Source organism: Typopeltis vanoorti, chromosome 14 (assembly GCF_054136105.1).
Source record: "Typopeltis vanoorti isolate ZY-2024b chromosome 14, IOZ_Tvanoo_1.0, whole genome shotgun sequence".
Classification (NCBI taxonomy): domain Eukaryota; kingdom Metazoa; phylum Arthropoda; class Arachnida; order Uropygi; family Thelyphonidae; genus Typopeltis; species Typopeltis vanoorti.
In genome coordinates, this window is record NC_143562.1 from 82,516,862 (window position 1) to 82,531,089 (window position 14,228).

Below are 14,228 nucleotides of genomic sequence, written 5' to 3' on the forward strand. Positions count from 1 at the left end.
TTCTCTCTCAGTATGGTTGCTTTCACTCTTTCTTAGATCACCGCTCTCATTGCCATCTTGTACATCGCAATGCTCTATCAAGCCACTATTTTCACTCACATTCTGGCTTTCTTCAACCATAACTATCTCACTACCTGACACATACTTCAACTCCTCACTTTGCTTACACTTTCTGCTCATTCTCCCACCACTATCACTTTCAATCCAAATTCCAGCCTCATTCGGGAATGCATACATCCCACACACATCACATTGGACAAACTCTCTCACATTATAGTTTTTGTACAATGGCGTCGTATTTTTGGACGCCATTATCTTACGTCGTTTGGCGCCATATTCAAATCTATGAAACGTAACGTTATATACTAAATTAAATAACGTAATTCACACCAAAATCCCACAGACACAACAAGCTACCAAAATTAGGCAATATTACGTTATGATTTTAACCTATATTCTAATTTTTACTCAAAATTGTACTTAGCTTTCGGAAGCTCTCTGAAAACACAACCATTCGTCTGGCCCTCTAGCGGGCAACTTCAACTTATCCTATGTACATGACTTGTATCAGACGTGGATCTACAGCTTATTAATAAAAAAATTCTCTAAAAAATTTGTAGGTGTTTCCATTATTTTGCTATTCCTCTGTATATCCTTAGGTGTAAAATGCGTGTATTCTTCTGGCCGATTTACCAGATTATGGAATGAACATTCTGAGTTTCATTTCAATCCACCATCACATCCAGAGCTAGTGATTCCCTCACGTCCTCCAGTATACTTCACATATAGAGTAAACAGTTTCCCATCTTCAAATCCAAAAGTTCAAGACCTGATATTTCAAGTCATATGTTTCTTTACGCTGGATTCCTTACATATCGGTAGCTAGCGGTGCTCACTGATGTTTTGATTTTTGTTTTCCAGTTCCATGATTCTCTTTAACATATAGTTGAAGTACTTCCACATCTTCGGAAGCATGAAGTTGTCTGGGATGTCCAGATAGTCATCAAACGTCATGGCTATCTGGACATCACACATCCACCCTCATACCATTACCAAGCCTCCATCAAACTTGATAGTTGGAATGATGCAGTCCTGCTGGAGGCATTCTCCAAATAGTCTTCAGATCCAAACACAACCATCAGAGTGAAACATTTGGACGCGTGTTCTTCGCTTCACAGAACCCTTTTCCAATCATCTTCGGTCCAGCAACGGTGTGAAAGACACCAGTCCAAACGTCGTTTGTCGTTGAGGGGGGGGGGAGATGATGTGTGGCTTAGTCATGCAATTCTGCAGACAGTTTTACTGCTGACAGATGTCCCTGTAGCATTTTACAGGTTGAGTCTGCTGTGGTAGCACCATAAACTTTCAATCGATGAATGACACAATGGATTTCGGTGCACTGAGACAGACAGAAAGACCACTTATGACACCAACTACCATCCCACGTTGAAGTGGGATGGTAGTTGGGTTGTCAATTCAGGTAAACGTCGCATCTTGACATCGAGTACAGTGCAAAACATGCATTACATCCCACCTTTTATTACTAGACTTATGTAGACACTCCCTGAATATTTGCATGTGGTAGGATCCGAAATTTGCTTGGCACGTAAGCTGTCCAAATACTTTTATCAACATTGTGTATTTAATATCTGATAACATTACTCAAGTATAAATAAGAACAGAAATTGTATGAAAATCTTTAGATACATAGTTATAAGATATAGATTATACTTGTCTAGATTATATGCCATTTAGTTTCACATAATTATTAATTAACTTAAGGAATTCACAACGTACACTAGAATATAAATTAAATTAAACTTTAATATATATTTCCAATATTTCGGAAACGTCACGTTTCTATCTTCAAAGGAACTTGAAATAAAGACACGTGCATGCAGGCACTACACATAGTAAATGAGGACGAAGCGAGGAAGCTATTGTTTCTCCTCAAAGTCCTGATACTGCCTCCTAGCAGACTATGTAGGTATTCTTGGCCATTGGACTGAAGGTCTCCTGATGTAAGTCTCCCAAATTTGGGCAGTCTTATGCAACCAAATTTGTTGAGGTTTGGCAGGTTTGGCTTGGGACTGAGGGTGGAAGAAAGCCAAAATAATACACCATAGCAAGTTCAAGTTTGAAAGACTTTTCATGGAATCAGCCTCAGCCCTAAGAAACATGCCAAACTTACATGTTTGGTCTCATGCAACCAAACAAATTTGGTTGCAATGAGACTTCCCCAAATTTGGGAGACTTACATCAGGAGACCTTCAGCCCAACGGCCAAGAATACCTACATAGCCCGCTAGGGGGCACCATCAGGACTTTTAGGAGAAACAATAGCTTCCTCGCTTCGTCCTCATTTACTGTGTGTAGTGCATGCGTGCACGTGTTTTTATTTTAAGTTCCCTTGAAGATGGCAACGTGACGTTTCCGAAATATTGGAAATATATATTAAAGTTTAATTTAATTTATATTCTAGTGTACGTTGTGAATTCCTTAAGTTAATTAATAATCATGTATAATCAACATATAAGCCTTTCTAGGAGAATTAGTTTCACATAGTAAGGACCACGGTTTCTTCAGGGTAGTAAATTAAGAAAAAGTTATAAATTAAAACAAAATTTAGCTGAACCGTTAGAAAAGTAACAAGCAAAAAGTCACTAGCTGTGCGGGGAACTCGTCATCTGTCTTTTAGGATTGCTTTGAGCCACAGGTTCCAGCCAGTCCTAAAAGACAGGTCACTATTTGGAGGCGACTGTTGGAAAATTTGAATTCAAGTATATTGAGAGACTAATTAATCACTTCCAGACATCGTTTAAGATGAATCCCTGGTTTCTGTTAAGGGAACCATCGAATCATAGAGTGAATGACACAGTGGATTACTTGATTCAATGTAAAGGGAAATTATCCTCTGGGTAGGATTATATCTCAGATCGATGGTGTGGTAATAGTAGATAACTGATGTGCAAGACCAGAATTTTCTTCCCGTCCGTATGCCGCATTGTAGAGATGTTCTCTATTTCCTTATTTGAAAACGTCTCCTTATTTGATCTGGAAGGTGGATGACAAAAATACGAATTATTTAAAAACCGGGATGTTTGTAAAAAAAAAAAAGGGGGGGTTTACTGTCTTTCGTAGAACTAAGGGGGTTACGCATACTTCAGACAACTTTATGTAATTTACTCTGATATTGTGACGCAGTGATCTTTATGGAAAATTTTCCAATGTATTAGATGGAAACAGTCTCTGTGTTGAATTGAATGTTCGAGGCAGAGAGGAGTAGCATAAAACGGTGTTCTCTGGATAGTTTTCTTACAATTATCCATTAAGGTGAACTGGCAGAGAAGAGACAAGTTCTTTTAGCTTATCTTTATTTTTTAAAATGGAGATTACTCATTTTGCTAGAGTGTGAATTAAGGTAATTTTTTGAAATGGTGGTATAGACAAAACATGCAGATAGCGTCCAATATAGGTGAGCTTTTTGGAAAATGTTCATGAAATGCCGCCTTCTGTTTTTATTTAGTTTACAACCTCGAAAAAAAATGTACTTTATCCTCACTCTAATTCTTATTTGAAACGAATTGAGAAAGTGAAGATAGTTATTTAAATCAGAGACATCATGTTTACATACTATTAAAATGTCAACATATCTTCACAAGATAGCAAGTTTTGTGTCACCTTAAGAAAGATACTATTTTTCAAAGTTTTCCGTAAAGAGATCAACAGAAGTGCGAGATAAAGGGTTCCCCGTGGCCAAAGAGTTGCTTGTAAAACAATTGTCCATTTTAAAGAAGTTGGACCGAAAGCACTGCTTGAACAATCTTGCGGCATCTGGTGAGAAGGGTCTTTGATAATGGCCCAACGCTTCATGCGGATACACTGGTTTAAAGAGAGAGAGAGAGAGAGTGTGTGTGTGTGTGTGTGTGTGTGTGTGTGTGTGTGTGTGTGTGTGTGTGTGTGTGTTCAAACTTGTTAGGATGGAAATATTAGATAGTTTCTGAATAAAATGAACTAAATTCCTGAAAGAATCAGAATGCCTAATGTCGCATTCTCTGAACTTGTATTCGTAAATTTTCATTAGAAACATGTATTTATTAGTTTTGAACAGTTGATCATGCCATTACTCAGTTGGATGTTCATTCAATGTAGTACAAAGTTCAGTTATTTACGTAGCAAAGCAGAAACATTCACGTTTACTAATTCTGTGTTTTGAGTTTTAGTTTAATCAATCATCATTAATATACGGTATACTACGACAACAATTTTTACTGTCAAAACCGTACCGGTTTTGATGTTTTATCAAAAACTTCTTCCATCGTTGTTTGCTGATGTGTCGTTATCTTTGGCGACGATAAAGGACGTACTGAACCATTATATAATGCATATATAAGTGATGGTAACATCCTATGAATACTAAATTTTGTATACGGCCTTCCTGTTTGATTAGAGAAAAACATTAGCGGCTGATCAAAATTTTGATCTTTCTTCTTGGATAGTTACGAGCGGATACAGACACTGTTGTCACCCTGATGCAAGATATCCATCCTTCTAGTCAGACTACGTAAACGTCACGATATTTATAAAGATCGGTAGCTTTTCATCTAGACATAATTTTTCACAAAAACCATGATAGCGATCATCGATGATTCGTATATTCCTATTTTAAGTAATTTGTAAAACTGCTTATTAATTAGAAAAGAAAAGGAAAGAAAGAAGTAAGAGAATAAGGAAAGAATAAAGGTCCTTAATCTGTTAGTATTTAAAATAAAATTATAATAATAATAATAAAGCAGATTCGTCACTAGTGTGGACCGTGGCGCATGAAATGTTATGAATATAACAGAAGCAATAAGAGTAGTCATTGCTGTGGTCTGAGGTTAGGAGTGAACGTATGACGGTTGTGGATTTTCTTCTCGGTAGAACGTGTTAATTAAATATGAGAAATTCTGGTTTTGTAGTGTAGCTGCTGGATTAACTAGCAGAGACGTGATTAAAGTTATTGAATTGCGGATTATACTGTATTTAAGAACAGCAGCACAGGTAAATGGACTGGAATTGCAACGAGGGCGATTCGTTAGGCCTAACAGCCGCTGGAATCGGCATTGTTAGCACATCTATTTCAGCTCCATATACTTGCAGGATTTACTTGCGTTTATACGCTAATCGTTAATGATGAATGTGTTAGATTTGGACGCCCTCACAGATTCTCTGGATGAAGAGCCAGCGCTTATTCTTGTAAATAAACTTCAAAGGAAATTTATGATCTATTCAGGATCTATCATGTTTGATGGCTCAAATGGCCATCAAACATGATAGATCCTGACATCATTATAGACTCTCTCTAGATAAAGGGCTGGCATTCAGCTTCATAAAGAAACTCCTTAAGAAGTTCGAGCTTGAATGGCCCGGCTTCCTAAATTTTTACTCTTTACCCAAGACTGATGAAAATCAAAATGAAGACGTTCCTCAAATGGAATCCTCAAACGAAGATTTCGTTTGATGATTTGAGGATTCCTGAAGACGTTCAGGAATCCTCAAACGAAATTAAAACCTCAGTTCAAAATTAAATCTAGTAACCTCGGACTCTACTAATTCAGATCAAGGAGAGACGCACGCGCGCAAAACTCGCGCCTCGGAGTCAGCAAACAAAAATGGCATGGATGAAGATGCCCACAACACAGATTCCTCTGCCTCCACCAATGAAAAGTTGCCTCCAGTCATTCTTAGGGAAAAGCAGAGATGCGCAGCCTTAAGAACCACCATGGCCAACCTGCAGATAAATTACTCCACTGCCAAGAACACAGAGGAGGGCATCAAAATTCAGTCCGCTACGGTGACTGACTAAAAATTTAACTAATGAGTTGGATGTAAGAGGTATACAATATCATACCTTCACACTTACTTCTGAGAAAAATTTAAAAGTGATACTCCGAGGAGCATCAGAAGACATTGAAACAGCTGAAATAGCTGCTGACCTCAACATGCAAGATCTGCCTCCCATAAAGGTCAGCAGAATGTACAGATCAAACAAGACCCCCTATGCCTCTGGTATTGGTGGAAATATACAATATCTATAAAAATATTTATAACTTGAAGACAATCTGTGGGCTTAAGGTCTCACCGGAGCCACTTAGGAAGAGGGCCTCTTCTGGGCAGTGCCATAGATGCTAAAAATTTGGTCATGCCCAGAAGTTGTGCAAAGCTCAATACAGATGTTTAAAATGTGGTGATACCCACCCCACACATACATGCTCCAAGCCAAAAACTACCCCGGCTAAGTGCGCTAATTGTGGTGGCTCCCACCCTGCAAATTACAGAGAGTGCATTTGCCAAAAAACAGACAAACTGAGTTAATTGGCTGGCCCCTCAGTGCCAACTCACCACAGTCCGACTGGCTCATCCGACGTCTTGGATATAGCTGTCCTTCAGAATGTCAACCTGCAGTACACCCTAGAATCATTGAATGAATTATCATCAGACCACAATCCTATTCTGCTCCAACTGGGTCATCAGAGGGGACTTCCCCCTTCGCCTCACACCTTCATTCCCTGGGAAAAACTATCCAACATGCTTCCAAACTACATTGATCCCGTCCCTCATATTAATTCCAAGGAAGAAATTGATTCTGCAGTCAATAAACTTACTGATCAAATCAACACAGCCATAGCATCTATCACCTCAAATTCAATTGCTTTTAAGCCTAAACGACTACCAGATGATATAATGAACTTAATCAGGGAAAAAAATAAAGCAAAAAAAAAGATACCACAACACCAGAGCACCCCAAGACAAAAAATATCTCACCAAAATGAACAGTGCAGTGAGAGATGCACTTAAAGCTCACAGAAACAAACTATGGGAAGACAAATTAGCCTCCATATCACCTGGTGATCAAACCGTCTGGAAGTTCCTGAGAAACATCAATAACAAAAACAAATCTCTTCTTCCTCTCAAATCTGAACCTGAACATTGTTTACACAGATGCAGAAAAAGCCGAAACTATAGTTAAAAATTTAGAAAAACAGTGTAGCCCTTCATACAATAACCTAAACTTCAATCATATTTATATTTATAAAATTCACCGCCACGTCAGACACGTGTTAAAATGGCCTGATACCTGTACCAGCCAACTCACACCCACTTCTCCAGCTGAAATTTGACAATAATTCAGGTTTAAGTAATTTCCCTCTGCATGGAAGTTGGCAGACGTAGTTCCTATATACAAGCCTGGCAAGGATCCTCAGCAGCCTCAAAGTTATCGTCCCATAAGTCTGATTTCTAATTTGGGCAAAATAGCAGAAAAAAGCTATCCTTTCCAGAATTCAACTTTCAGTAAAAAAATTAAACATCCTTCCCAGAACCGGCGCTAGGATCTTTGGAGCCCGCATGCAATTTCTATCTAAGCGGCCCTGTAACGACCCGGGCGTGTGTGGTTCTTTCACGATAATAAAAATTTAAATTATTTGAAATTTCTTAAATAAATTTTGACAGAACAGCCACACGTTGGTTGGCTAAATGTAACGAACCGGGGGGTGTTGAGTAGGCAGGATAATCGTTAAAAACCCGAATATTCAAAAAATTCTTAAGAGTTAATGCAAATTTTGACAAAGCCAATTCACTTTAATCGTTGAATATAATGATACAGGGATCATATTCGGGCCTTCTCACCGACCCAAATCGCTAACAAAATTAAAATGAATTTTAATTAAAGTTAAAATTTATTTGAACTAAAGTTTAAAAAATTCTTTCATTTTACAAGTTAGTAAATTCTTAATAAAAAAAAAAAAAATCAGCTAACGCCTTTTTATTCTTGTATACGGGGAGTAGGCGAGGCCATTTAGCCCTATCTAACTTTTGGAGACTGAGTGGGCAGTTCAATCTCCACTGATACCAATCAGAAATAGATGGCCCAAGGCTATCACTAATTAAGCGGTACTCGGTGAAGAGAGACGGCTCAAATGTGCCGCCATCTCGTGGTCCCTAACCCTAACACAATATATTTAATGTCTGAAATAATGTGGGTTCTACGGTCGATTTTCTTGAGTTTACAGGACGGGAGGAAAAACGCAGGTTTTTCCGGGAGGAAAATCCTGATTGCCCGTGCCAGAGATCGACTAACTCGGGAACCGGTCGAAAAAAGGCTTAGAAAAATTTCCTCTAGTCGCCGACTAGACTCGAAACCAAGTCTTCCTTCGTGCGGCCAAGCGCCGTGGTTGGCAAACGCCACATCCACTGAGCTACACAGGCTCTTAAATTCTTAGTAACTTGTAAAAATTTTTTAAAAATTTTTATAAGTGGAACTATTTTTTAGGAAAATAAAAGAAACTCAAGATAGATGGGAAAATAAGAAAAGAATTCAGAAATAATTAGAACATTTACTATAAGTATTCAAAAAATAACATCTTTACAGAATAACATAAATAATTAAATTACATAAATATACTTGAAATTTTTTAAATTAAAATTTCAGGGTTTTTGATTTCATATTCACAAAATTAGAAATAATGGTCTTAATGTCTAATTCCGCACATATATCATTTTCAATAGCTATTAACTCCAAACTAACAAGCCTTTTATGTGATATACTTGCTCTTAAGTAGGTTTTAATCACTTTCAACTTGGAAAAGGAACGTTCACCGCTCGCTGATGCTCGTAGTCAAATTGTCGTGTCTTCTTTCGTCGTCGAATTTCCGTACCAGCTTTAAATTCTTGTTCTCCATCCACCTCTTTTAGAACTTCTTTAAAATTTGTATCTGATCGATACTCTTGTAAGAATATTTTTAAATTTTCGACAGATTTTAAAGCAAGTGTAATGTTCATATTTTTGTCCTGAAGCATTTTACTCATAGGTTTATTCTGTTAAGTAAATCATGTCAAGTTATACGAGAGCAAATAAATGTGTAGTCCTTTATTTTAGCACATAATGTTTGTACTTCATAATGAGTTTCTTTATTAAAATTTTCATTATTTAAAATTTCAAAAAGTGCATCGTAAATTTCTCCTAACTGATATCGTAGAGGGCGGATTGCATTAATTTTACTTTCCCATCGCGTTTCTGATGGCTGTTTCAATGTTAATTTTTTTACGAACTTTAAAAGGTTGCCCAACGTTTGTAAGAGAATGAAAAGAAATTGTATATTTCTTGAATAATTGCAAAGAAACTAATTGTATCTGCATTCACTTTGGCTGCATTGTTAATGATTAAATTTAGAGTATGAGCAGCAAATGCACGTAAAAAGCTCGAGGATTTTTTGTTCAAAAGGAAATTTTGGAGCCCATATTTTTTTCTCGTTCATATTTGCCGCATTGTCATACCCTTGACCTCACATGTCTTCAATGGGGATGTTCCATTTTTCCAGTTGTTCCATTATTGTTCCACATAAACCACGTCCTGTGGAATCTGATATATCTACAAAATCTAAAAAGTTTTTCCTGATCTTGACAATTCCATTGTCACAGGAAACAAAGCGAATAATAATGGTCATTTGTTCTGTTTTACTTGCATCACTTGTGCAGTCTAAAATCATGGAATAATATTTAGAATTTCGAATTGATAATAAAATTGTATCATTGATTGCGTTACTTAAAGTTTCCAATATTTGCTTTTTTCTGTCTTTACTCAAATAGTGTTCTCTTGTTTCGATGTAGGGCCCTTTCAACATGATTTTTCTATAACGGGATCAAACTTCGCAAACAGTTCGACTAATTTTAAAAAAATGCCGTTATTCCTTTCATATAATTTATCAGATGATCCGCGAAAAGCTAAAGTTTGGCTACCAAGGAATTTTATAATTTCAATCAAGCGTTCTAAAACACTCGTCCAATGTTTCTTTTCCATTTCATACATGCTTTGAGTCTGGCAATCAATAGTAGTTTTGTTTATTAAATTTTTATCAAGTTCCTTCCATTTTAAGAAATTTTTCATGTGAGTTAAACTAGTCTCATGTCTATGCAAAGTTTTACTTAAATTTCTCCAATCGTTATAACCTTCTACAAGACTACTTGATTCAGTAGGTGCAAAACGTTTGCAACAAAAGCAAAAAACAGAATTTAAAGTTTCGGAATAAATGAACCATGTTCTTGGCACGAGCTCCCCGTTTTCCATTTTTCTATTATAATACGTGTCGCCAAATTTACGACCTATGTATCTCTGGGATATATTATATTTTTCTTTTGAACAAGCCCCATTTCAGTTAAAACAACTCGTAATTTTTCATCAATATTTCCCCATTCACCTGGATCTTCTAAATTTACAGAGACTAACAATGTGTTAGTTTTGTGGTCAACTACAACTAAATTTCTCCTAACTGTTTTTCACTTAAATCATGCGTCTTGTAATCTTGTTCTGTCACAATAGTACTTTCATAAAAACTGGATGATATGCACGGTTCTTCAACTCTGATTTCTGGTGTATCGATTTGGTTACAATCTGCATCAGAATATTTTAATATTTTAACCAATTTATTAAGAGCCACAGTTTGTTTCTTAATAACTGCTTCTATCGCAGCATGATGCTTACGATTTTGTGCACCAAATAACTTTTTTTTAAATTTTTGATTCCATTTCTATTTTATACCCACAAGAAATTATTACACAACACGACACAGAGACGAAATAATAGTCCGCACTGCGCTTCTGTCAGTAGCCTACTGAGATGCGTACCATATGACTGACTAACTAGCAACAAATGTTTTGTACGAAAATTCGTTTCTGCGCATAAAAACCGTTCACCGTTTCACTTTAGATAGACTGCAGTAGACACAACATTCTGCAGGGAAGTTTAGCCTGCTCTCGCTGCAAAATTGTAAACAGCCGGCTGATCAAAGAGGCGGCAATATACATTTTTTTTTGAAATTTTTATTCGGTGTATCCGGCCTTATTTATTTTAATATTGATCATTCTAAGAATTTTTTGTTTTTATGATAAAAATTTTGTTTCCTAAAAATGAACTTATTAACCATACCGCGGCAGCGGCGCCCCCTTCGTGGCGGCCCTGATCCTTCCTTCAGAACAGTTTGGTTTTCGCCAGTTTCACAGTACCACCCAACAAATTCAACAGACTAATCGAATTCATTACCACAAGTTACAATTGGCACCAATACACCGGAGCAGTTTTTCTTTTACTTAGAAAAGGCGTTCGACAAATTATGGCACTTTGGACTACTATACAAGTTGATTTTAACTGTCATTCCATTAGATCTAGTCCAAATTATAAAGTCATTTCTTAGTGGCAGACGAATGCAAGTCAAACTAAATGATATATTATCTACCCAGCGACGAATCTTGGCAGGAGTGCCTCAAGGATCCCTACTGGCACCGATACTTTTCACGATTTACATGGCGGACATTGCGCACAATCCAATGTCATTTATCATTGCCCTGTACGCAGACGACAGCTATACTAACCAGATCTATTAAACCGCACCTTGTCACAAAGAAGCTGCAAGAAAACCTGCAGAGATTAGAGCACTGGTTCTCGGAATGGAGATTGCAAGTAAACCCTCAGAAGAGTATCGCCATGCTCTTCACTAAAAACTCAATATCTCCCAAAGATGACATCTTCCTATTTAATACCAAGATTCCCTGGAAAGCAGAAGCCAAATATCTGGGTGTACTGCTGGACAGAAAACTAACCTTCTCCATATATAAAAGCCTCATGTACAAAAGCATCAAAAATCATTGCACAGCTTTACCCTATTATCAATAGGAATAGCAAGCTGGATACCAAAATAAAACTGCTCCTTTTATCAGTTGATGATTCGACCCATTATTACTTATGCATCTCCAGTTTGGAGCCACACCTCAAGTACAAATATCCCCAAACTACAGAGTGCAAAACAAATGTCTCCGCATGATCTTAAACGCACCATGGTATATCAGAAATGTCCAACTCTACCGGAATACAAATATCCTCTACATCTACTCTTTCCTGCAGTCTTCAGCAGTAAAGTTCTTCCCAGCATCCTCTTCACATCCAAATGAATTAGTGCAACAAGCAGCAAATTATGATGAAACAGACTTCTCCAAATATAGGACACCCAAGGCCATCCTACTTCCAATGAAGATCTTTAAATCGCACCCACTCAGGCAGAAACTTTTCCCTACACAGCAACCTTATCAGATAGCAGGGATTATAAAAGCATTTTGCTTCACTCTTATAGTCAGCAACGTCTTGCGTCTTGTGCGGTCATTACTGTTCATACCATGAGTTAAAAAATTTCATTCAATAAATATCATGTTTATGGATGTCATAAATATCGTATCTCACAAAATATCAAATGTCATTAAATGTTGATATATATTTAAGTATAAGTCAGTATTTTATTGATTGGAAAAAAAAAAAACTCATAAACTAGAGTGTACTCGTTTAGAGATATGATTTATTATTTTAATTAAAGTTGTAAAATAAAAAAGAATTAATCGTATATAACTGTAGAAAATTACTGCTGTTTGCTATTGTCAAGCATTGTCGTGTGCATGTTCTCTGTCTTCATTACAAAAAAAGAAAAAAAAATTAAAAATTAGTTTCGCTGTCGTCTTGCTGCCGTTGCGAATTTCACTTTCTTAGGCAATTGTAACGTTGTCTCGCTTTTCACAGCTTTAAGAGCACACCAAACGAAGCACATCAATATTGATTTACTGCCAATAAGGTCAATCACCAGGCAGGCAAAGCAAGCTATCTCTGGGTATTCAATACGACCAGGTGAATTCTAACCCTCGGGGTGTATATAACTTGGTCTATTTAAAGCGATCTTTTGTAAATGGGGGGGGGGGTAAGAACAATTTCGCCATTGGTGTTGGGAAATGCAGCATATATATGTATATTAAAAAAAAAGAGATTAAATATAAAGAACGTGATATACTCTAATGCTAAAGCCAAAAATAACTAAAGAGATGATACCTTCGCAAAAGGTAATTCCCTATGTGCGTGTTTTGTCTTTCAAAATTACCATTGCCCTTTTATTGACTGAATGGTTACAATAATTAAATAAAAAAGAAAAAAATCTTTGTTAATTTCTAGATAAAGGTTAGATTGTTTAAATTGGGTTAATATAAAATTCAGATTGAAAACATGAGTGAACGTACTTAAAATAATAATAACAGTCATCACGTATATCAGAAAAAATGTTCTGATATACGTTCCAGTTCGCAATGACTGTTCATTTTAGTTAAGTATGACAGGCTATAAATACATTTCATAGATTTGGAAAAATAGTGACCAAAGCAATAACTTAGTGCAATAATGCACTAACTTAGGAAATGAAGCCTGATTTCCAGATAAGACGAAGGTATCATCAACGATCACCTCAAACTGGTCATATTAGTTATTTGAAATAAACTAAATTGATTACGTTAGAAAAACCTCAAGGTTACAAAAAAAAAAAAATTGTAACCTTGATAAGTTTTATTTTGAAACAGCTTAACCTTACTAATACTTGTCTGAGGCAAGTAAACTGAATTATTATAAGGAAGGCGACAACATAAATGTTTAGCAATTGACTTCTCTGCGAAATGTTTTAAAAGCGTGATAATATATTTGAAAATCGAGATATAAGTGAAAGGCATTATGATACAAAATATTACGTAAGTCACTTACGTAAAATTGTTTATGTGTAGAATTTTCGGCTATGTTTCATAGCCATTTTCTATCCTACAGGAAGATAACCACAAAAAAAAGAGAACAACAATTATTAAATTGAAAGCGCGCGATATTATATGCAACAGCAACAACGCTACTGATACGATGGGTGAAGTGAACGCCTTTCATATTCCCCTATTCCCTCTTTATCTGTGTAGAAAGTCATGGTGGTAAGAATAGTTTGCGAGCTTTAAGCTCGTCCTTTGAGGGCTGTGGTATTAAATATACTCATTGGATAGTAAAATTGTCTTAGGTCTTTTGTGCTTGTAGTTATAAAATTCTTTGTTGTCAGCAGCTTGTTTGATCGGTTGATTTGGGTGCATGGCCGCATTTGAAAAGAATCTTACTGCTAGAGAGTGAAGAAAAGAAGAGATATATGGAATATTGGTGTCACAGTGAATCTGATTATTTCTAATGAACCATGGGGCATCTAGTATCAACCGTAAGCATTTGTTTTGTACTCGTTGTAATCTTAGTATGTTAGATTTGGAAGTATGGCTAAATGCTGGCGAGGCATAAGTAATCATGGGACGTAAAACCTGATAAAGTAATACAGTAAAACCCCGTTTTTACGTTCCCACAATTTA

At 36.5% G+C, this 14,228-nt stretch overlaps 1 protein-coding gene across 3 annotated transcripts in view; it reads left to right on the plus strand.

Annotated features, from left to right (window-relative positions):
- The window catches only part of LOC150099711 (uncharacterized), a 346,327-nt gene that overhangs the window by 223,255 nt on the left and 108,844 nt on the right, over positions 1-14,228 (plus strand). The gene's annotated exons all lie outside the window — the stretch shown is intronic.